The sequence below is a fragment of the Periplaneta americana genome, chromosome 6, assembly GCF_040183065.1.
Source record: "Periplaneta americana isolate PAMFEO1 chromosome 6, P.americana_PAMFEO1_priV1, whole genome shotgun sequence".
NCBI lineage: Eukaryota > Metazoa > Arthropoda > Insecta > Blattodea > Blattidae > Periplaneta > Periplaneta americana.
In genome coordinates this window covers 157366090-157389487 of record NC_091122.1, presented here as the reverse complement: position 1 = coordinate 157389487, position 23398 = coordinate 157366090, and the positions used below count along the sequence as shown (strand labels likewise).

Sequence of the window (23398 nt, the reverse complement as noted above, 5' to 3'; positions counted from 1 at the left end):
CTGAAAGGTACTTTTGCAGGTATGAACATATCATAATCGTGGGTTTTAGTTCGAACTTAGGGTTAAGATACAAATTAGATTTACTTTAAATGTTATTTTAAGTGATCGTGCTTGATTTAATTTAGAATGCTCCTTGTTATTATTATTATTATTATTATTATTATTATTATTATTATTATTATTATTATTATTATTATTATTGTTACTTTATTGTTAATTGTATTTTTATTAATTGTGTTTATTACTAATTGTTGTCATTGAGTGTAATTAGTTACCACTGCCACCCAGTATATACCCATTTGCAGTGTGAATAAATACATACATACAAAATATGATTTTTCAGTAAGTTTTCATGACAGAAAAGTTATTATATAGGCCTAATCCAAAGTTTTAAGAATAGAGAGACTGGGTTTGCAATAAAAAACTTTCACTTTTCGTCAAGAATTTGGTATCTGTATAAACATCAAATATTTCGACATAAGTATAAGGACAAAAGTGAAACATTTATTTTTGAAAGGGTGTCCTTAAACTTTTTGTAGAAGCTGTAGGATTTTTCAAATGTAAGAGGTCACCACACGGTACCTCCGTTCTGGTTCGAGGATCGATCATCTTTGCTGAAGCATGTGGGTGAGTGGTCAGCAGCCGGCTGTCAGCTATGGCCCTTCATGGGTTGTTGCGCCGCAAATTTTTTATTTTTATTTATTTAAGCGGTAATTTAATTGTTCATTTTCTAGACGATCTTAAACATTTTGGCATTAGCACGTTACAAAAGAAATATATTTTTTTTTTACATTACATCCACTACCAAAACTTCATCGTTGATGTTGTACATGTCTATCATTTTGTTCTTGTACAAGTAACAGTCTCTCTTCAATGCTTTAGGCCACAAATGGCCAAAATGTTAATCATAATACACAGTGAATCTGTTTATCTTAGCCTACTTTCTTACTTGTGGCTTTTAAGGAACCCGGAGGTTCATTGCCGCCCTCACATAAGCCTGCCATCGGTCCCTATCCTGAGCAAGGTTAATCCAATCTCTACAATCATATCTCACCTCCCTCAAATCCATTTTAATAATATCCTCCCGTCTACGTCTCGATCTCGCCAAAGGTCTCCCCCCCCCCAACGGTCTCCCAACTAACACTCTATATGCATTCCTGGATTCACCCGTACATGCTACATACCCTGCCCATCTCAAACGTCTGGATTTAATGTTCCTAATTATGTCAAGTGAAGAATAGAATGCGTGCAATTCTGTGTTGTGTAACTTTCTACGTTCTCCTGTAACTTCATCCTTCTTAGCCCCAAATATTTTCCTAAGCATCTTATTCTCAAACACCCTTAACCTCTGTTCCTGTCTCAAAGTGAGAGTCCACGTTTCACAACCATACAGAACAACTAGTAATATAACAGTTTTATAAATTCTAACTTATAGTTGTTTTGACAGCAGGCTAGATGAAAAAAGCTTCTCAACCGAATAATAACAGGCATTTTCCATATTTATTCTGCGTTTAATTTCCTCCGGAGTGTCATTTATGTTTATTACTGTTGCTGCAAGATATTTGAATTTTTCGACTTTATGAAAGGATAAATTTCCAATTTTTATATTCCATTTCGTACAATATTCTGATCACTAGACATAATCATCTATATCCACATTAATTCTTCCTAATTTATGTATACATTTGAATGTGTAAAATATCTACATTTTAATAATTTCATGTACCAAAGAACAGAAGATATAAGTACACAATTATAACACAAGAACTAGAATTAACTTGGCAATTCCTGCCTGCAGATTAACTAAAACACTCGATAGTTTTGTTTTTTTTAGGTGTTAAATTTTATAACAAATTATCAAAATATTTAAAAGAAGCTATTAATTTTAGTAATTCTGTTAGGCCTTTTCTAATTGATAATAGTTTTTATAGCATAGATCAGTTTCTTAACAATTAATGATTGTCTATTTCACGTAATTCATTATAGACAAAGTCTGTTATAATTGTATTGTTTAATGGCTAATAAAGATTAGGGGAGAGTCGGGTAGTATCGGACATCGGGTAATATCGGACAATGAGTTTATTTCATCTACCACACGATGGTAGTACCTGATTGACATGGTTACGTTCCTGTGGTGTCGCATAGAGAAACGTAACCATGTCATTCAGGTACTACCATATGGTGATAGATGAAAGAAACGCACTGTCCGATACTACCCGATGTCCGATACTACCCGACTCTCCCCTATGATTATTCACTCAACCCCCTACCACCACTGGCCTTGCAATGTCTCTGTACACGAGCCTCCCTCTTTCACTAGACGCTGCAATCTGCTCGTATCGTTCAGTGACTTGAAATTAGTGGTTTTTAAATTAAATTTACAGGAAACCATCCACGCTATTGAAATACGTCAGATTCTTTATTAGATTTCCTATCGATATGAACAAAAATCACTCGCAATAGTTACAGAATAAGAGGGTGCTCAACATTTGGGGTAAAATATTTTTTTTTTCTGAGAAAACCTTGAACTTTCCACCAATATGGTATTACACGTTTTTATTACATAAAACGAGAGCTATTCGCTCTGCAAATCTCCAGAGATATTTCACTTCCACCCTACATTTGAACAAGTCTCTTGGAACTGAATTCCTGTGTCTTTGCTCTTAAACAAAAGCGATAGCCACTCACAGAGACAGTTAACTGTTGACTCCGTTGTATTATTAAACAGACGTCATCCAAGTGTACTTATAGTGTCGTAACATTGTTTACATTTTAATACGACTCTCTGAAAGCACACAAGATTAGATATTTATGTAAACAAATGTAACTTGATTTGATTTTCACCAAAGAATCTCATAATGGAGTGCGTATCTATAATTATTTTTTTAGTTTTTTATTTCTATTTTTTTGTTATTTAACGACGCTATATCAGTTACTAGGTAAATTAGCGTCAGTAGAATTGGTGATATCGAAATAATATTTTGCGAGATGAGGCCGAGGTTTCGCCATAGATTACTTACTTACTGGCTTTTAAGGAACCCGGAGGTTCATTGCCGCCCTCACATAAGCCCGCCATTGGTCCCTATCCTGAGCAAGATTAATCCAGCCTTTATCATCATATCCGACCTCCCTCAAATCCATTTTAATATTATCTTCCCATCTACGTCTCGGCCTCCCTAAAGGTCTTTTTCCCTCCGGCCTCCCAACTAACACTCTATATGCATTTCTGGATTCGCTCATACGTGCTACATACCCTGCCCATCTCAAACGTCTGGATTTAATGTTCCTAATTATGTCAGGTGAAGAATACAATACGTGCAGTTCTGTGTTGTGGAACTTCTTCCATTCTCCTGTAACTGCATCCCTCTTAGCCCCAAATATTTTCCTAAGCACCTTATTCTCAAACATCCCTAACCTATGTTCCTCTCTCAAAGTGAGAGTCCAAGTTTCACAATTATAAAGAACAACCGGTAATAAAACTGTTTTATAAATTCTAACTTTCAGATTTTTTGACAGCAGACTGGATGATAAAAGCTTCTCAACCGAATAATAACACGCATTTCCCATATTTATTCTGTGTTTAATTTCCTCCCGAGTATCATTTATATTTGTTACTGTTGCTCCAAGATATTTGAACTTCTCCACCTCTTCGAAAGACAAATTTCCAATTTTTATATATCCATTTCGTACAATATTCCTGTCACGAGACATAATCATATACTTTGTCTTTTCGGGATTTACTTCCAAACCTATCTCTTTACTTGCTTCCAATAAAATTCCCGTGTTTTCCCTAATTGTTTGTGAACTTTCTCCTAACATATTCATAGATTACCTGACATTTGTCTTACGGTTGGGAAAATCTCGGAAAAGACCTAACCAGGTAATCAACCCGAACCCGCGCCAGACTGAAACTCCGTAATGGTAGGCAAGCACCTTAGCCGACTGAGCTACGCCGATGACTCTTCGCTTTTTTATTTTCATTGCAATTTATTTCTTTAAGGGCACTACCTATAACTGATTCTGTTTTCGGTATTGTAGTCTATAGGTGACTTTATGTAACAGATCCATAAGAATTTGAGGAGATTTTCTTGTTAGTCGACTGGAAACCGTTTCCTCAGTGAGAGCGTGCAAAACGGTGACAATGCAAGAGATTTCGTGTGATAAACACGTGAGAAGTGTTGACATCATTTTAACTGCAATTAAAGTGTCTGACATGTTCCTCATGTGGCACGAACAACCACTTGATTCGTCGTCTCTCTTTGGCGGTTAGATGAAAGGAATATGTGTTCTCATGGAGTGAACACGAAGTTGTTGTTTAGTCAACTGTCCGCAGACAGGTCTGACCTCACAAGTGATACCAACAGGGCACCACTTATTAGGCGACTACGGTCCGCCCCAGGAATCTGTGGAGTAGAAAGACGACACAAGACCTCTGCGCAAGTGGTAGGTGGGAGGGCTAGGGCCAATGAGCGCTCTGGGGAGGCATTGCTTGAACGAAGCGAGTAATCGCTTGTAGGGAGGGGATCATTTCTATCTGAACTCTACCTTCTACCACGAGCTTCTTACCCCTTAGCGACCTCGAGCTGATGCTGCCCGCAATACACTCCGACACAGAAGTTACTCTACAGATTCCTGGGACGGACCATAGGCTAGGGCAGCATTTCTCAAACTTTTTTGAAGTGGGGACCTTTTTTTTTTAAGTCAGAATAGTTCCGCGGACCACCTTACTCTTGTTCCCTTCGAAAGCAAATTTATCATTTTTGTAGCATATTTTGATATCAATATACTTATATTTTAAAATAGAATTAATCAATTAAAATTAATTAAATTAAATCAATTAAAATTAATTAAATTAAATTAATTTATATTAGTATTAACTGATTAAGCTAATGTTAATAGAAAAAATTCATTTTTGTTTCTTTAATAATTCAAGGCTATTAGAGTTTGGATAATCTTTAACTTATCAACTAAAAAAAATAAATAAATAATGTTGGTACTCACATTAATGAGATGGATGAGCCTGCCGATTCTTGCACAGTTGTTCTATATTTGGACGTATGCTGGTAAGGTTAAGTCGGAGATAGTCACACACATCGAGTCGATTTCGGTAGCCTACTTTGTTTTTATTAGAGTTAGTGATGAAAACCCTTTCTCACACAGATACGTGGAAGCAAACTGAATTATAATCTCTAAAGCACCATTGTACAGTTCACAATATTCTCTTTTTACTTATGATGAGGTCCACAAATTAACCATACCTTCCGCTTCGAATTTAGTTTTAAGTGCGGTGTCATTCGAGAGTTCAATTAACTGTTCTCTTTCACTCAATGAAAGTTTGTTAGTTTCAATATCGCAATGAAAGTGATCACGAACCCATGAAAATTCGTCATATTTACTTGGAAAATAGGTGAAAGGCGATTGTCATGTGTCATTTCCAAACTCTGAGATTTTCAGCTATAGAGTGATACCGGTACTCAATTCGTTTGAATTTAATTTTTTCTTCTGCTTTTTTTTGGAGGACCACAAGGGCAGACCTCGAGGACCACAGGTGGTCCGCGGACCATAATTTGAGAAACGCTGGGCTAGAAGATATTGGGTTAGGGTGGCCAATTCCTTTCCCCCTCCATTGCATACATCGCCGACTAGTTACATATTACACTAGTCAGACTTCAGATGTATACAAACAATTGTTCTCCCTTTGACACATATCAAGTGAGATGTACTGTTTATTAATAGATCTACAGTACATATCAGCCAGAACCTCAATCAGAAATTAATCAGTAAATCATAGTTCAGTGCCTGGGCATCAGTTTGTGAATTACAACGAAAATTTGAGGTATAATTACGAGTAACAAGGGACACCGAAGCCTGTTTGTTTGAATTTGAATTCTATTGAGTTAAACTATTCCCAAAATAACGGACTATTTTTTTTTAAATTTCGGCGAAATCTTAAATTATGCTGGAGTACAAAACTAATTGGTGTCATTCGATTTTGTTAATTGTCGTCACTTCATGGAATATAAGTTTCTTTTGTTTTGGTCTGTGTAGGGCTATATCTGGAAAATTACCTCAAAATGAAGCATTTTAGGTTTTTCTTAGGTCGTAAGTAATAATTGCCTGAAAATTCTGACATTTTTGTTCTTGTTATGTCTGAAATATTATGTGAAAACCATTGGAATTTTTATTATGAATTATTAATTGTGAAATATTGTGTGAAAATCACTGGCGTTTCTAATTTTTGTGAAATCTGAAATATTACTTCAAAATCACATGACTTTTTTATCTTTTGGGAAATCAGATGTAACTTATTATTTGAAAATTACTGTCATTTTTAGTTTAAGTTAAATCTGGACCAAGATGGTATTCACTAAATCTGGCCTTTTTTTATTGTTTGTTAAAGCTAAAATGTTACTTGAAAATAACTGCCATTTTTAGTTTTATTAAATCTCAAATATGCGTTTTAGCTTTTTTAAATCTTAGATATTATGTGGAAATCACTGGAATTTGTTGCGTTTTTTAATCTGAAATATTATCTGAAAATCGCTGACATTTTCTATTTTTTGTTAAATCTATAAAATATTATCTGAAAATCAGTGGCATTTTAAATGTATGTTAGGGGAGAGTTGGGTAGTATCGGACATCGGGTAATATCGGACAGTGAGTTTCTTTCATCTACAACCAGATCATAGTACCTGAATGACTTGGTTACGTTTCTGTGATGTCGCATACAGTTACGTAACCACGTCATTCAGGTACTACCATCTGTGGTAGATGAAAGAAATGCACTGTCCGATATTACCCGATGTCCGATACTACCCAACTCTTTCCTAAATTTTAAATATTACCTGAAAATCAATGACATTTTTTTTTTTTATTCCAGCTAAATCTGAAATATTTTTAAAAATCATGGGAAATTTTTCTGTTAAGTTAAATCCGAAACATGTGTAAAGCATTGATATTTCTTCCTTTTTTTCGTCTGAAATATCATCTCGAAATAATTGATAATTTTAATGTTGTATCTGAAGCATCTGAAAGCGGTGCTTTTTTTTTATATAAAACACATAATAGTAATATGCGTTACAAGAGCGGTATGTTGAAGTTTTCATGTTCGAGGAAAAGTTTGAAAAAGCAAAATGTATCGTTCATTATTTTGTGCGAAGGTCGTTTATTACATACCTGAAAGACGAATTTCTAATTAGTTGCAATGAAATCTCCATCTTGGTTTCTGTTCAATGACGGGAAATTTGCAAAACAAAAATATCTATCTTCAACATTGTTGCTTTAAAATGTTTTCTGTGTTTACTATACTCCAGCAGGCCGTGATATACGTCTGCCTTTCCCCCCCCCCCAGTCTATAAATGCGAACTTAAAACAAACGGTAAGGTTATGTAATGATTTGTTTTTCATTTTAATATTTTAACAATATTATTTATATAACATATTACAGTAATAACATCGGCATCTGGAATCTTGTTGATTTTTTCACGGCTTCCTTAAGTTACTTGCATCACGAATGCAGTAACTTTAGTGGAGTTGTAGAGTTTACTTAATTTTTGCAAATATTTAAAAACAATAATTAACAGTGCAATTTAGGTGAAATTGCAGTGGTAAGTTTCCAATTTATAATTATTACTATATTGAACGTCTCTAAAAATAATATGTTAAAAGCCTAAAGCAGTAAAATCAATATGTCACTTAAGCGGTAAGAAGAGGGAAATTGTTATGTGTGTTCGGTTGGGAATACTGAATGTGGAATTTTAGACTTTCCGCGGATTGGTTTTGTGCGGAAACCAAGCAAATACGCACGATCTCGCACAAATTTCTTTGTTTCGAATTTATGGAACTCGCTTATGGTTATTTTTATTCCTGTATTATTAAACCTATGACATAATTGATTCTACAGTAGGCCTATTCCTCTTTGGTAGGCTCCTCGAAGTTCTGAAATCGCAGTCTGATTCGACAATGTCAGAGTTTTTCCACTCGCCGCCTTCTCCCGCGGTGCATCATGTTTTGAGAACCAACGGAGAGGTTCCTTGTTAGTGTATTCTGTCTTGTGATTGGCCTCTTGCTTCGTGTTCTTTGGTATAGCTGGTAAAAATGGAATAACAGCTTTTGTTAATGGATTCCCAGCTTATCTTAATGGTGACATCATTACCAAAACCAGTATAATATTCTTCGTAACACTCCTGTTGAGCGATGCTTTCTGCGTACAGGCAGATAGATATTCCTTCACTGACGTGTACAGTATGTACATTGTATAATGTAATATCTACTGAGTCATTGTTTTCAAGTAAAAATTTTCCTGTTCTCTTACCGAATTTGCTGTTATGCGAGTCGTTACTGCTGTGAATTTGTTTTTCTTTTTTAAGTTTGTTAACTAACGACGCTGTTTCAACTACGAGGTTATTTAGTGTCGATGCGATTGGTGATAACGAGATGGTATTTAGCGATATGAGGCCGAGGATTCGCCATAGCTTACCTGACATTCGCCTTACAGTTGGGGAAAACCTCGGAAAAAATCCAACCAGGAGTTAATCAACTTAGTTAAAATAATATAATTTCCTTCTGATTCATATTTAAGATGTTAAGTCTGACCGTGAAACGAGCGGACCCGGGTTCAAATCCCGGTTGAGACAAGTTACTTGCTTGAGGTTTTTTTTTTTTCGAGGTTTTCCCTCAACCCATTAAGAGCAAATGCTTGGTGATTTTCGGCACTGAACCCTGGAATCATTTCGCTGGCATTTTCACCTTCATCTCATTCAGACGCTACATAACCATTAACAGTTGGTAAAGCGTCTTAAAATAGCCAATTAAAATATATGTACCTAAGACAGACTGGTCATATGCAGCTTATGAATATACAATACATTGGGAACCGAACTTTACACTTAATAGAACACAAACAAATTTTAAACAATTTATTCACTCTATATTCAAGAAATCTGGCCCCATTTTCTGTCAATACTGTGACGTCATTAAGTACAATAGGTCTTGAAGACTTGAAATTATGTGTTGAAGACGAAGTAATAGTTTCGAATCCGGTCAGCCGAGATAAAACATAAAGGGGAAACGAATGTGGCGCCATAATGAATTCATTTTTAACGTAAATGTTAGAGATTAACGAAATGTTCAACTTAATTTTAATTTAAAACTAAATTATTATTCGCGTGCAGATGGCAGTATTTAATAAATGCGTGGAGAAAAAATGGCAGAAATAGTTAATTTATCATAATCTAATTCAAAAGTATTTAACTGTGATATTAATTTTATCATTAAATTTCGGCCAGTGTATGGGACTGGCGCCCACCTGTATCGTGATGCACTTGCGGAGCTACGATATGTAGCGAAATCCGGTTGCGAAAGCCAGCTATAACGGCTGGGAGAATCAACGTGCTAACTACACGATACCGCCATTCTGGTTGGATGATCGTCCACCTCTGCTTCGGCATATGAATGTTAGGCCAGCAGCCAGCTGGTCGATCTGGGCACTTCAAGGGCTGTGGCGCCACGGATTATTATTATTATTATTATTATTATTATTATTATTATTATTATTATTATTATCTTCATAATTTTCTGCCCAAGGGTAGCTCTTTCACAGCAAACCCAGTATTATCCAGTCTTTCCTATTTTCTGTCTTCCTCTTTGTCTCCGCATATGATCCATATATCTTAATGTCGTCTATCATCTGATATCTTCTTTTGACCCGAACTTTTCTCCCGTTCACCATTCCTTCCAGTGCATCCTGTAGTAGGCAGTTTCTTCTCAGTCAGTGACCCAACCCATTCCTTTTTCTCTTCCTGATCAGTTTCAGCATCATTCTTTCTTCACTCACTCTTCCCAACACAGCTTCATTTCTTATTCTGACTGTTCGTTTCACACGCTTCATTCTCCCCCCTATCCTAATTTCAAATGCTTCTATTCGCTTCTCATCACTTCGTCGTAATGTCCATATTTCTGCCCCATACAATGCTACACTCCACACACAACACTTCACTATTCTCTTTCTTAGTTATTTTTTCAGAAGTACACAGAAGATGCTACTTTTTCTGTTAAAAGCTTCCTTGGCCATTGCTATCTTTCTTTTAACTTCCTGGCAGCAGCTCATGTTACTGCTTATAGTACACCCCAAGTATCTAAATTTGTCCACTTGTTCTACTACCTCGTTTCGAATTCGCACGTTTACCTTCTTTAATTTTCTTCCATGGTCTTCGACTCGTTTGAATTTATCTTCATCCCATATTGCTCACAGCTGTTATTTAGCTCCAGTAACATATTCCTTAGCATCGTCTCCTTTTCTGATATTATTATTATTATTATTATTATTATTATTATTATTATTATTATTATTATTATTATTATTATTCTCGTGACCAGAGTATTGTACGAAATGGAACTATAAAATTGGAGATTTATCTTTCGAAGAGGTGGAAAAATTAAAATATCTTGGAGCAACAGTAACAAATATAAATGACACTCGGGAGGAAATTAAACGCAGAATAAATATGGGAAATGCGTGTTATTATTCGGTTGAGAAGCTTTTGTCAGCTAGTCTGCTGTCAAAAAATCTGAAATGTAGAATTTATAAAACAGTTATATTACCGGTTGTTCTGTATGGTTGTGAAACTTGGACCCTCACTTTGAGGGAGAAACAGAGATTAAGGGTGTTTGAAAATAAGGTTCTTAGAAAATTTTTGGGGCTACAGGAGAATGGAGAAAGTTACACAACGCAGAACTGCACGCATTGTATTCTTCATCTGACATAATTAGGAGAATTAAATCCAGACGTTTGAGATGGGCAGGGTATGTAGCAAATATGGGCGAATTCAGAAATGAATATAGAGTGTTAGTTGGGAGGCAGGAGGGAATAAGACCTTTGGGGAGGCCGAGACGTGGATGGGAGGATAATATTAAAATGGATTTGAGGGAGGTGGGATATGATGATAGGGACTGGATTAATCTTGCTTAGGGAAGGGATCGATGGAGGGCTTATGTGTGGGCCGCAATGAACCTCCGGGTTCCTTAAAAGTCATAAGTATTATTATTATTATTATTATTATTATTATTATTATTATTATTATTATTATTATTAAAGTAATCTTATGTGTATTGGTCTCAAAATCTCACTAGGCTATATCCAGAGAACACGACGTAAATTTAACATAGAGCTGATATTCGTTATTTAACCCGTATGTAAACTTGTAGTCCGTGTATTAAATCAAAATTGCCATAGTGTCGCAGTGCTTGATTGATACTGCTATGCTCTCGGTCCTTTGAACCCGCAGCTTTAAGTATGTCGGCGCTCACAAGGCCATGCAATCAGCTGATTGGCGCTGCTAGATACAGCGATAGACACGCCGTAGACATGGCGACTAGACACTAGTTCACCTTGGTGCATAAGACATGGCCTACTCATACCGCCAGGGCCAGACCTGGCCAAGTATGTGTGCTTCAAAAATATGCGATTGACAGCTGTTTCAAAAACCTATCGTTATGAGTTAATGGCATGCACTCATATCGGATGCTCGCGTTACTTTTGAATAGCCTGTATCGTAAAATGGGATTCACCAACATTATTGCAGAAAACACATCATAATTGCCGGGCCAAGAACGTGTAATTTACCCCGTAGAGGTGTCAAAATTCAGTTGAAATGACCATAATTTTGAAGAATTTCCTCGACGCCAATAATAATAATGATATAATAATAATAATAATAATAATAATAATAATAATAATAATAATAATAATAATAATAATAATAATAATCTTAAGTTTTAAATTTCATGTAGTATAGTTCGATTAATTAAAATGTGTCTCAGTGAAACATACAGCAGAGTCCGTATAATTCAGTTTCTATCTGATGCTTTTCCAATTCACTGCGGGTTAAAGCAGGGAGATGCACTATCACCTTTACTTTTTAACTTAGCTCTAGAATATGCCATTAGGAAAGTTCAGGATAACAGGCAGGGTTTCGAATTGAACGGGTTACATCAGCTTCTTGTCTATGCGGATGACGTGAATATGTTAGGAGAAAATCCACAAACGATTAGGGAAAACACGGAAATTTTACTTGAAGCAAGTAAAGCGATCGGTTTGGAAGTAAATCCCGAAAAGACAAAGTATATGATTATGTCTCGTGACCAGAATATTGTACGAAATGGAAATATAAAAATTGGAGATTTATCCTTCGAAGGGATGGAAAAATTCAAATATCTTGGAGCAACAGTAACAAATATAAATGACACTCGGGAGGAAATTAAACGCAGAATAAATATGGGAAATGCGTGTTATTATTCGGTTGAGAAGCTTTTATCATGCAATCTGCTGTCAAAAAATCTGAAAGTTAGAATTTATAAAACAGTTATATTACCGGTTGTTCTGTATGGTTGTGAAACTTGGACTCTCACTCTGAGAGAGGAACATAGGTTAAGGGTGTTTGAGAATAAGGTGCTTAGGAAAATATTTGGCGCTAAGGGGGATGAAGTTACAGGAGAATGGAGAAAGTTACACAACGCAGAACTGCACGCATTGTATTCTTCACCTGACATAATTAGGAACATTAAATCCAGACGTTTGAGATGGGCAGGGCATGTAGCACGTACGGGCGAATCCAGAAATGCATATGGAGTGTTAGTTGGGAGACCGGAGGGAAAAAGACCTTTGGGGAGGCCGAGACGTAGATGGGAGGATAATATTAAAATGGATTTGAGGGAGGTGGGATATGATGATAGAGACTGGATTTATCTTGCACAGGATAGGGACCGATGGCGGGCTTATGTGAGGGCGGCAATGAACCTTCGGGTTCCTTAAAAGCCATTTGTAAGTAAGTATAGTTCAGTTATTTGTATGATTAACAATTTAAAGCCCATTAGAAGTTACTCCAGACCGACATTCATTACTAATACCCTAGTGTCCCACTCCTAATTCGTTTATATATTTGTCATATTTTTAAGGTACTAATCCAACCTCAGTTTTTAATTTTCCTTCAAAAATTTGGTTTTATTTTTATTTATATGCCGTCTCAAAGCTTGAACTTTGTAGCTTTAGAAAATACATCATTTTTGTCTATATGATGTTCGGTTAATTAATCAGCTGAGTTTTTATTGACCGGAAACGCCCTTTCTTTAAACCGGAAGTGCAGTTCTGAAAATGTAAATCCGTCACATTGTCAATTTTATATATTTTTCATGCAACAACAATTAGAATTTGGCGGTAGAGTTTGTATTTTTCATACAGTTATGAATCTGTGTTTTTGGTTCTATAATTTTTCATACCCACAAGATTTAGATGGTTTATCTTCATGTTCAGTTTTACAGCATTTTACATGTTAACATAAATACTTAAAATTGAGATATTTTCATCATTCTTGCACCAAAATGAAGTTGATTAACGTAGCTAAGTGCCAAACTACAAACAGTGTCCTACTGCTTATAAAAGTTAATTTAAAACTCCAAGATCTTAAATTTTTATTTTTATGTTTTAAATGTAAAAAAAAAAATCATTAATGGGATAAGATAGCGAAAAACTGTTCACAGCTTATTCTGTGTTCTTTTAGGAGTGAGACAGTTAAAGAAATTTTAAAGTACTCTAATACAATAAAATATTAATGGAGTTACTGATATTCTATTTTCACTAATGTTAGCTTCACCAAAACGTTTGACGGAGCCGCCATTTCCAGTTGACTGTCTATGCTGTAAACAAATGACAATCGAAAAAGCATGTTTTATAGTACCGTAAACAATTTGCAGTTTGAAATGTTGGCAAACAAATGGTAGGAAGGTCATAAAAACAGAAGAAAGTAGTCCTATATAAAGATGAGAAGAAATAAAGTACTCTAATACAATAAAATATAATAATTGATTTACTAAAATTCTATTTTATGCGGGAAACAAATTACGATAGCAAAGCATGTTTTATAGTAGGCTACTGTAAAGAATTTGCAGTTTGAAATGTTGGCAAACAACGAAACAAATGCTAGTGATGAAAACAAGTAAATGCTAGGGAAGCGATAAAATTGGACGATAAGCAGCCATGATTGGTTGAGAGACGTCCTTTCGTACCGTTTTATTGGTCAAAACTATTATGACGTAGTAAAAGTGTAATAGTTGTGTTAATATATGAATGAAATGTCGTTACTTTTGATACAGAAATACTCAAACTTTTAATTTACATTTTTGCACTCGGTATGTTTCGATGCCAAAACATTGAAATTACATACTTTTGAACTCAAATTTATTCGATTTTGCTGTATAAGACACTGCAAAAACTTTGAAAAATTTATTTCTCTAATAGATTACATAGGACAAGCAGTCAAAATAATTTGGAATTTTGCTTGAACTGAAAAAAAAAATACACCTGACCCATATCATTGTTCGGAATGCCTAGCTCTCTCTCACAACAACATTTATTTCACATTTTGAAGGATCGACGCAATCACTAGCTAGCTAGCTCAGGAACCTACTAAAGAAAAAATTGATAAGATAAATCCAGCTGAGGAAGAACCTGTTCAGACTTGTAACGTGTAAACATTGCATAATGCAAATGCAAATGTTACTTTTTGTTTCTACATTATGAGAAGTTTCGATTGCATATGGTATACTTTGTAACCAGGTCACTTTTCCCACTATCAATACTACATGCAAACGGTTAAGAAAGAAAATCATAGCTGCATCATTTGGTAGCGTTTGTAATGTGTAATGTATTTATTTAGACTGCAAGTGGGCAAGCACCCGGTGGCAGTGGTATACACAATATAAACAATACACAATAAAATCATAAACAATACACAATAAAATTTACAGTACACAATATAATTATACAATACACAATACAATTATATACACAATACAATAAGAATACACAATACAATTTAACCCAATAATTACAATTAATAATAAAATATAAAATACCTAATTTTATAATATAACCTACATATGTATAGGCCCTACATAAGTTTCAATAGTCTTTCACTTTACTCTCATCTCACTCACTGTAGTGGCACTATGACGCATTTCACTGACACTTTAGGACACATTTCACTGACACTATAGAACACATTTCATTGACGCTATAAATTATCACTGATCGGAACTATTCACTGCACTGTAAAACCATAACTTCACTGACTCACCTCGCTTCACTGATACAACAGTTCAAATAAGTCAAATAATTACACCCTTATGCATACTTATAAACAGAACTACATTTAAGCTAAAAATTTCTAGTCTAAGACCCACTTACACGCTATTTTTAAATAATTTACAATTCAAACCAAGGAAGTAACTCGTCAGGCTAAATAAATACATGTCACCTTAAAAATTAAATGTTAAATGTCACCTTAATTTTAATTTGCACTTTATACACAATTTTTTAAGTTATTCTTGAATCTCCTTAAGGAAGGACAGCCCTCAAAGCCGCTGCAGGTAGGTCATTCCAATCATTTATAGTTCTATTTAAAAATGAGAATTTACTTACATCCGTTTTCTGTTTCCTACATTTGATTTTAAAATCATGATCGTTCCTACCATAGTACGTTGGCTTTTGTAACCGAGCCGTTATGTCTACCCTTGCTTTCTGACCTAGATGTGCTCTATACAATGATGTTATTCTAGTTGTTTCTACCTTTACTATACAACTTTTAATTTAAATTGTGAAAAATTGCATTTCGTACATTCTATTTTACACCCTTCAAATCATCTATAGGTTTAGGATTTATGAAGAATGTGTGGTGTGAAACTCTATCCTTTTTTACCTTGAACGTCGCAAAGTTTTATCGCTTGCAGACAGGAAGGAGGAGGGGGGGACAGAACAAGGCCTGTCTGATGTCTGGTTCACGCTCACTTCCTTATCTCTGTCTCAATAAGGTGTTCATGGCCTTCTTCATTGGTCGTTTTTACTACAAAACGACTTTGTCTCGGCCATCTCTCAATGAAGGCCATGTCTGCATATTTCGAAAGTCTGTCGAGTATTTGGCCAGGGTCTTTAATTGAAATGTTTGGGATTGTAGCTAGGACCTTCCTCTATGACGCGAGTCTTCTGTCGGCTGTTATTTTTATCTTCGTTTACTCTTCCGTGTTTACTTTAGGGTAATTCCTCAGACATGATGCTTGGCCTATTGACTTTCGCTTCCACGTGATTGGAAATCGTTTTTTCTTGATTCCTTTACTATTCTACAGGCTATGCAAAAAGATTTCATTATAATGAAACAGTAGTGGAATTAATGCAAAGGTAAGAAATACTATCTTCTTCTCTTCCTCTTAAATTAGGATTCAATCCTGTTTTATTTCAATCGGTGCTATTGTGTTCGGAGGCAGGTGACCAGCTTTCCTGCCAACGTTTCAATGGTCGTCCCTAAGGTTTAGGGGTGTCTAGTTTTGCTGTCATTGCGAGTTTTGGTAAACGATCATCCTACATCCTCATTACGTGGTCTCTCCATCTTTTTCTTCTTGCTTTGATCCATTTTACTACCTATGTCCTGTGAAAAAGTAACCTTAATAATTTTGTTTTATTAATTGAATATGTACAGTAATGGTAAAAAAAAACGGACCGACCCTTGTAGCTGATACAAAAGAATCCTGTGCTGTGTATTGTGTCAAACTGTGGTAATTTCAATATGGATAGTGAAGCCAGAGGTATATACTGCTATTTAATGTAAAAATACGCAGTTATCTTTGCTGAATAGAGGTAGAAATGTAATATTGATGCCAGATGAAAATAAAAGTCTCAAAATTTTTTCGTCTGTAAGTTTAAGGCACTGAAGGAAACAAAAGACGGTAAGAATCGAACAAATGCAATAAATTCCTTGTTACAATTAATTATACTGACGGATGTGTTTTGTGACTAGCAAAATTTGAATCTGTGACTCTGAAATCAGCTACAAGGGTCGGTTTGGTTTTTTTTGCCACTACTGTACAATAAGACTACAAACACTTCATCACTTTTCATCATAGTCCCAACTACGTTAAATGCAGGTGTTTCTGTTATACTATGTTAAACGTGATGAAGTGTTTGTAGTATTATTATACATATTCAATTAATGAAATAATTATTAAGGGTACTTTTTGACTCTCCCTCGTATATTTCTAATTTCCTCATTTGTTTTCCTGTCCTGTAAGCTGTATTCTGCGATGCTTCTCATTTCTATAGTTGTCAACATTTGCTCAGTCTTTTTCGTTTCAGCTTTCGTTTCAGTAGCATAAGTGAGAATGGGCCTAACACATGTTTTATAGATTCTTGTTTTACTTTCAATATTTGTTCCTCCAAACAACATTTTTAAACAACCTGCCATAGTTGATGCTTTTATTATCTGTTCTCTGACTTTTTCTATTAAATTTTTATTACTTGTAATTTTTTATCCTACATAGTTGAATGACCTAACTTGTTCTATAGTTTTGTTGGTTCGATTCCCAATTGGGGCAAATTACCTGGTTGAGGTTTTTTCCGGGGTTTTCCATTGTACCCATTATCTCAATAATTTAATAATTATTTGGACATTCATAATAAAAGCGCACTATACTTTGCGTACCTTGCGCCATTTTCAGTGTCTGTTTTCTCCTATTTCACATTTTCCGACATTTTTTATCCTTTCGACGGACAAAAAATAGACTTCCAATTGGGCAAAGATTTCATTGAGGTACCAAATTGAAGCTTAAATATGTGGCTATGTTGTAAACTGAAATTATTATTTTCAATCGATTATAATTATTTTATCTAAAAAATATACAAATATGATATATATATATATATATATATATATATATATATATTTCTAAAGTGCGTATATAATGCGACATCTTTTGAATGGTTAAAGATAAGTAAATAGTTTTGGTACGTAATATTCTCCATATGCAGAGGATAATTTTGGCGAAAAAAAATTTACCCTAGGTCAATTTCTAAAGGAGTTAGGTTGGTCCAAAGTTTTATTAATTTTTTTTCCAGAACGAATTTCTTGAGTTCCCAAATTCGATTTTCAAGTTTAATTACATAAATTGCTTAGTTTACTCTCAAGCATGTCACCAAAGTTTGAGAGATATTAAAGGAAAAAAGTGGATTTTTATCCTGAGAGACGATGTTATAGGCCTACCTGAAGATTGTTTGTATATTTTAACAATATACCCAGTTTTCTATCGGCACTTAGGCCTACATGATGTGTTCAAAAATTTGTGTATCACTCTACCAATCTATGTGTGATTAATATGAAGTAAGAGGCTATTTCTACTTTATGTTCTAAAATAGAATTAGAGTTACTCGATGTCCGGTTTAAATAGCGTATCAGATTCAAAATAATTCTGGATTGGATATTAAATTAATTTTTTTTCCAGATACATATCAATCGTTAGCTACTTCAAATTAGAATTTCGTAAAAAAAAAATATATATATATATAAATTTATCTTAAAAAAAAGGCTAATTTGGAATAATTTTGTTCTAAATCAAACAATTTCTCATCATTTTGCGAAGTTATATTACGATATTTTGACCTGGAAAGGTTTGAAACATAAAATGTTTGCTTCTATCAGCTGAAAACCCGTATTCTGCGACTCTGTGGCTTGCGAAAACTAGAGATCTCTAGTGATAAATGATGGAATTAAGGCGTAATGACTGTACTCCGCAAAATACAGTAGGCCTACAGATTGTCTCCTATTAAAAATTCCAACATGAACTTCCCAGATCTTAAAACAGGGTTTTCGCTTGGAGAACGGCTGTGTTTGTCATTCTAATTGCTGCTATTCCAACGCGAAACAAAAACCAGAGGGCGTTTATTATTCCACTCCGTTACAGTCATTATCATAACCATAAATAATGGTCGTCATTCCATATCTGAAAGCGCAGGTGTCAAAACCATCTCCAGGGTTTCCTACAGTTCCATTTTTTATTTTACATACTAAGGGGTCGAATGGAAGCTATTCTCCACTGCAACCTCATCATAAACAAGCAGCCTCGGTATCTCAGTTGCCACAACTGCGGAGCCGAGTTTTAATCCCGGTGTGGACAAAGCCATGGTTGTGAGGGTTTCTCTCGGAATTCTCCAATTTTCCTTCTTCATTCCACCAACTTTTTCCACACTTTCTCTTTTATTCATCTACTTATTTTTTTTCTCGGCTTCGGATCGGCCGTCCGGCGTGGCAGGTCTTTAATGTAGTTTATCCAAATGTTGGTAGGTGGCGTGAGGATCACGTAGGAGCAGTTTCTGGAACGCAAATGTAGCCGTCTCTTCAGTGTCGCCAACTAATACCAGATATCACCAAAGAGGGTAAAATCACAATGACATGTATAATAATAATAATAATAATAAACTACTAACAATAACAATGTCTTGATTATTTACTTATTTACTACATCTCATCTTTATATTGGGAGGTATTTTCCAAATGGTTCAATAATTTGTGAAAGAGTAGGCCTATATTTTCCATCTGGACCTCTCGCACATTATGTTGGAAATTAGTAGATTTATATGATCTAATATTAAAATATATTTTGTCTGACAACATGAAATTCATTATTTGACTAAACAGTTTACGATTTACGAGACCTAACCTAAAAATGTATTTTGTTTGATCACTTCAAATGATTAGTACAAACCCCGAAAACCAAATGACACTTTAAAATGTATGATTAAGAACACTTACTCCTAATAATTTTGCTAAATTATTTTTAGTTATAATTGCTGTGTCCATGCGTATTTTCTATCGATTACCCAAGTGCATGTATCACATCACATTTTATATTTATTTACACTTATCTGACTATAATCTTGAATTGTAACCACAACACACAAAATAAATATTTTATATTAATATAATTCTGATATTAATTAATTATTAGTATGTTCGAATTTCACTAGCTTCAGTAATCGGCTCAGAAATCTAGAACAATTTGAATGTTCATAATTTCCACTACCGACAACAGCTGTTCGTGCTGCCAACATAAGAGTTAGAAAATCACTACCCGTTGTAGTATTTCTCAGTATGGAAATTCGAAACGAAGTTGGTAAAAGAAAATTCAACCTTCAAACTAGAAAATCACCATAATCCACTAGCATATGTAGTAATGGGGAGTGGGAATGGTTATATTTCACCCTTATGGTATTAAGTAAACTGATCCGGACTGTAGATACGTTCTAGACTTAGAAATTTATGACGAGGAATGGGAGCTTCGCGTCACCTGACGAATTTGTGGAGTTTCTGAGATACGGCAGACCACCGCCAGAAAGAAGTATACGGTATTCGGAATTGTTAGCTGGGGAGTAATGCGTGGTGCGTCAGATGTGGGGTTGAGTTGGCTGGGTAACACTATTATCACGTAATTCACATTCCATTACGGGTGCTATACAAAGAACCGGCCGACAGTCACCATTTGCAATTTAGCCCTCTGAGCTGAAAGGGGTGAGAGATTGAAATCGAAGACGGTTGAATTTTTATCGCAGAAATATCATAGCAATAGCTTCATTCATTCATTCATTCATTCATTCATTCATTCATTCATTCATTCATTCATTCATTCATTCATTCATTCATTCATTCATTCATTCATTCATTCATTCATTCATTCATTCATTCATTCATTCCCAAGGGCAGGTCTTTCACTGCAAACCCAGCATTCACTAATCATTCCCATTTTCTACCTTCCTCTTAGTCTCCCTATACGAACCATATGTCTTAATGTCTTCTATCATCTGATATATTCTTCTGCCCCGAACTCTTCTCCCATTCACCCTTTCCTTCCAGCACATCCATCAGTAGGCAGTTCTTCTCAGACCGTGACCCAACCAATTTCTTTTTCTCTTTAAAAGCACCTTTTCCAAAGCCTTCTTAGTTCTGTACATTTTACAAAATATCTGTAGATGCAGGAACTAATGTTTGTGTCATTATGATAGTTATCTTGAAATAATTTGAAAACGATTAGAGATCTCTCAAAACAGATTGCACCGTTCTTTTCTTTTTTTTTTCCAGAAAATTTCACATGATTTTTGAGTACCTACATGACCCCCCCTCTTTCCATTAGAAATTTCAAAGTTGCATCCAAAATGGCGGCTTTTGAGATAGCTAACAAGCAAACGTTCTGATGGGGGCAGATAAAAAAGTTAATTTTTTTTCTTCGACCATGTTAATAATGTCAAAAGAGGTGCTTATACAAATTTTGGCTACTCGACCGCAATTACAAGGGCCGTAGAAAAATAAATTCACCAAGGGTTGCTAACAGAAAAAAAAAACAATTTCATTGGACAAATTTATTGAAACAGACACAGCAATTGTTGAGCTATTTTTCAACATATTTTCCATCGGAATTGGGACATTTCTCATATCATGGGATCGACAGAGAGAGGTGCAGACGCAGTCAAATGCTGGTTCAGATCTGAGGCGGCTGACTTCTACGACACAAAAATTGATCCCATGCTATGACAAATGTCTCAGTTCCAGTGGGGGATATGTTGACGAATAGCGCAACAATTGCTGTATCTGTTTCAATAAATATTTCCATGAAATTGTGCTTTTTTCTATAAACCACCCCAGGGAAAATCACTTTCTGGACGGCCTCGTAATTGCGGTCGAATGGCCAAAATTTATATAAGCAATTCTTTTGACATTATTAATATGATGGAAGAAAAAAATTTAACTTCTTTATCTGCCCCCATCAGAATGTTTGCTTGTGAGAGCCAGTGGCGGCTGATTGACTGAGGCAAGTGAGGCCGGGCCTCAGTCACTTAGCTTAACTGAAATCAAATTTTGTGTTTCTATATAATGTATTAGTTATTTGAATGAAGCATATATCGCTGTAGAAGCATTTGAAAACTTTGATGTATATAGACCTGTTTTGCAGTAAAATTTGTTCCTGAGGCCAGAATCGTTCGTGCCGGGTCTGGCTTAATGCATTTCATGTTCTTTCGCGGGCTTTGAGTTTACGCTTAAAACGTTGTACTGAGGCACAATTCGGCTGGCCTGGTCAAGTTTCACTCGTCCCATCCATGGGCCGGCCTCAAGGGTAGAGTGGGGTGAGAATAGCAGTGGTGACTTGTCTTCCTAAATAGGCCATAAATAACAAAATTCCAGCTCTTTGGCAAGCAGAAACCCACTCGAGATTCTCTCCCCTTATGTCTCAGTTTATGACATAAGCGAGGGTGTTCTACTATTGTACTTCGTAGTACAGTAGTGAATCTGGGCCAATGTTGTTATGTATTTCGGAAAAATATAAACAGAAACAAATGAGAGAAATAATGCTGGAGAAGTTAATTCATTGTTAGAGTGTCCTTTTTCGAGAAGAAATAATACTAAAAGAAAGGAAGTTTTAAATAAAGAGAGAGACTACCGAGATATCTACGACATCGCTGATAATTTTTCTGACAGATAATCTTAAAACGCGAGTTTCTATTGCATCCTGGTATGGGCAACATAAATGGTTATGTGGTAATGTGATGCAAAAGAAACTTCTCTTGACCTTGTTTGTTGCTGTCAAAGGAAAAAAATAAAAAGAAAAGAAAGAGAGGGGAATTTCAACACATATGGGATGCTTCATCACACTGAAACAATCACTGAAACTCAGAGCATAACAGCTTATTTGGTGAGTGAAATTATATTTTTCATTGATAGTAATAAGAATAGACTAATAATAGTAGTAATAATAATAATAACAATAATAATAATACAGTAATAATGATAATAATATAATAACAATAATAATTGATATCATGAACAAACATTTCCTATCGGAGGCACTTAAACTAGTTGCACCTGGCCTCACCGAGGATTTTGATCACCGGCCGCTACTGGTGAGAGCTAGAATCGAATGTATCACTGGTATAGCATTTGGTCTTACAAATACTGACAACACCTATAGTAATCGAAAATCAAACGTGTGGAAAATATTTAAATGGTTCCAGACTTTTGATTCACTCTGTATTATTTGAAAAAAATTCGACTCTGTTTACGGATGAACCTACCATACTGTAAGAATGGGAAATAAGATAAAAGCTTATAGACGGAATACTGCGTTGGAGTTGCTGTGACTTAGGTTGAATACTCTGAGGCAAACATGTCTGGAATGCTATACAGATTACTTTTATTAGTTTTTAGTTTGATTCATTTTGTTTACATGCCGGTCGTTCTGCTTAGAGATAGAGACGTCATAGATATATGCTTGAAGCTTCAAGATTTCACAGTACTATACAGGGATCTAAATATCATAGAGGACTGGATGAAGTCAAATACTCTGTAGCTAGACGGCTCATCTTCATCCGGTTTGCCAAAGTTCGTACACCGTGGCATGAAACCATGCCTACCTATTTTTATGATATGAAGAGTTGAATAAGTTGTAATTGAGAAAGTTGGTGAAATGAAAGCCCTCATACTCGAGTCTTGTTCACTACAGTTATCACTCCAGTCACATCCGGGGATCGAACAGA

General features: G+C 35.2%; 1 protein-coding gene across 23 annotated transcripts in view; it reads left to right on the top strand.

Moving 5' to 3' along the window:
• Positions 1 to 23398, top strand: part of LOC138701967 (uncharacterized) — a 1800590-nt gene that overhangs the window by 1282551 nt on the left and 494641 nt on the right. The window lies entirely within an intron of this gene.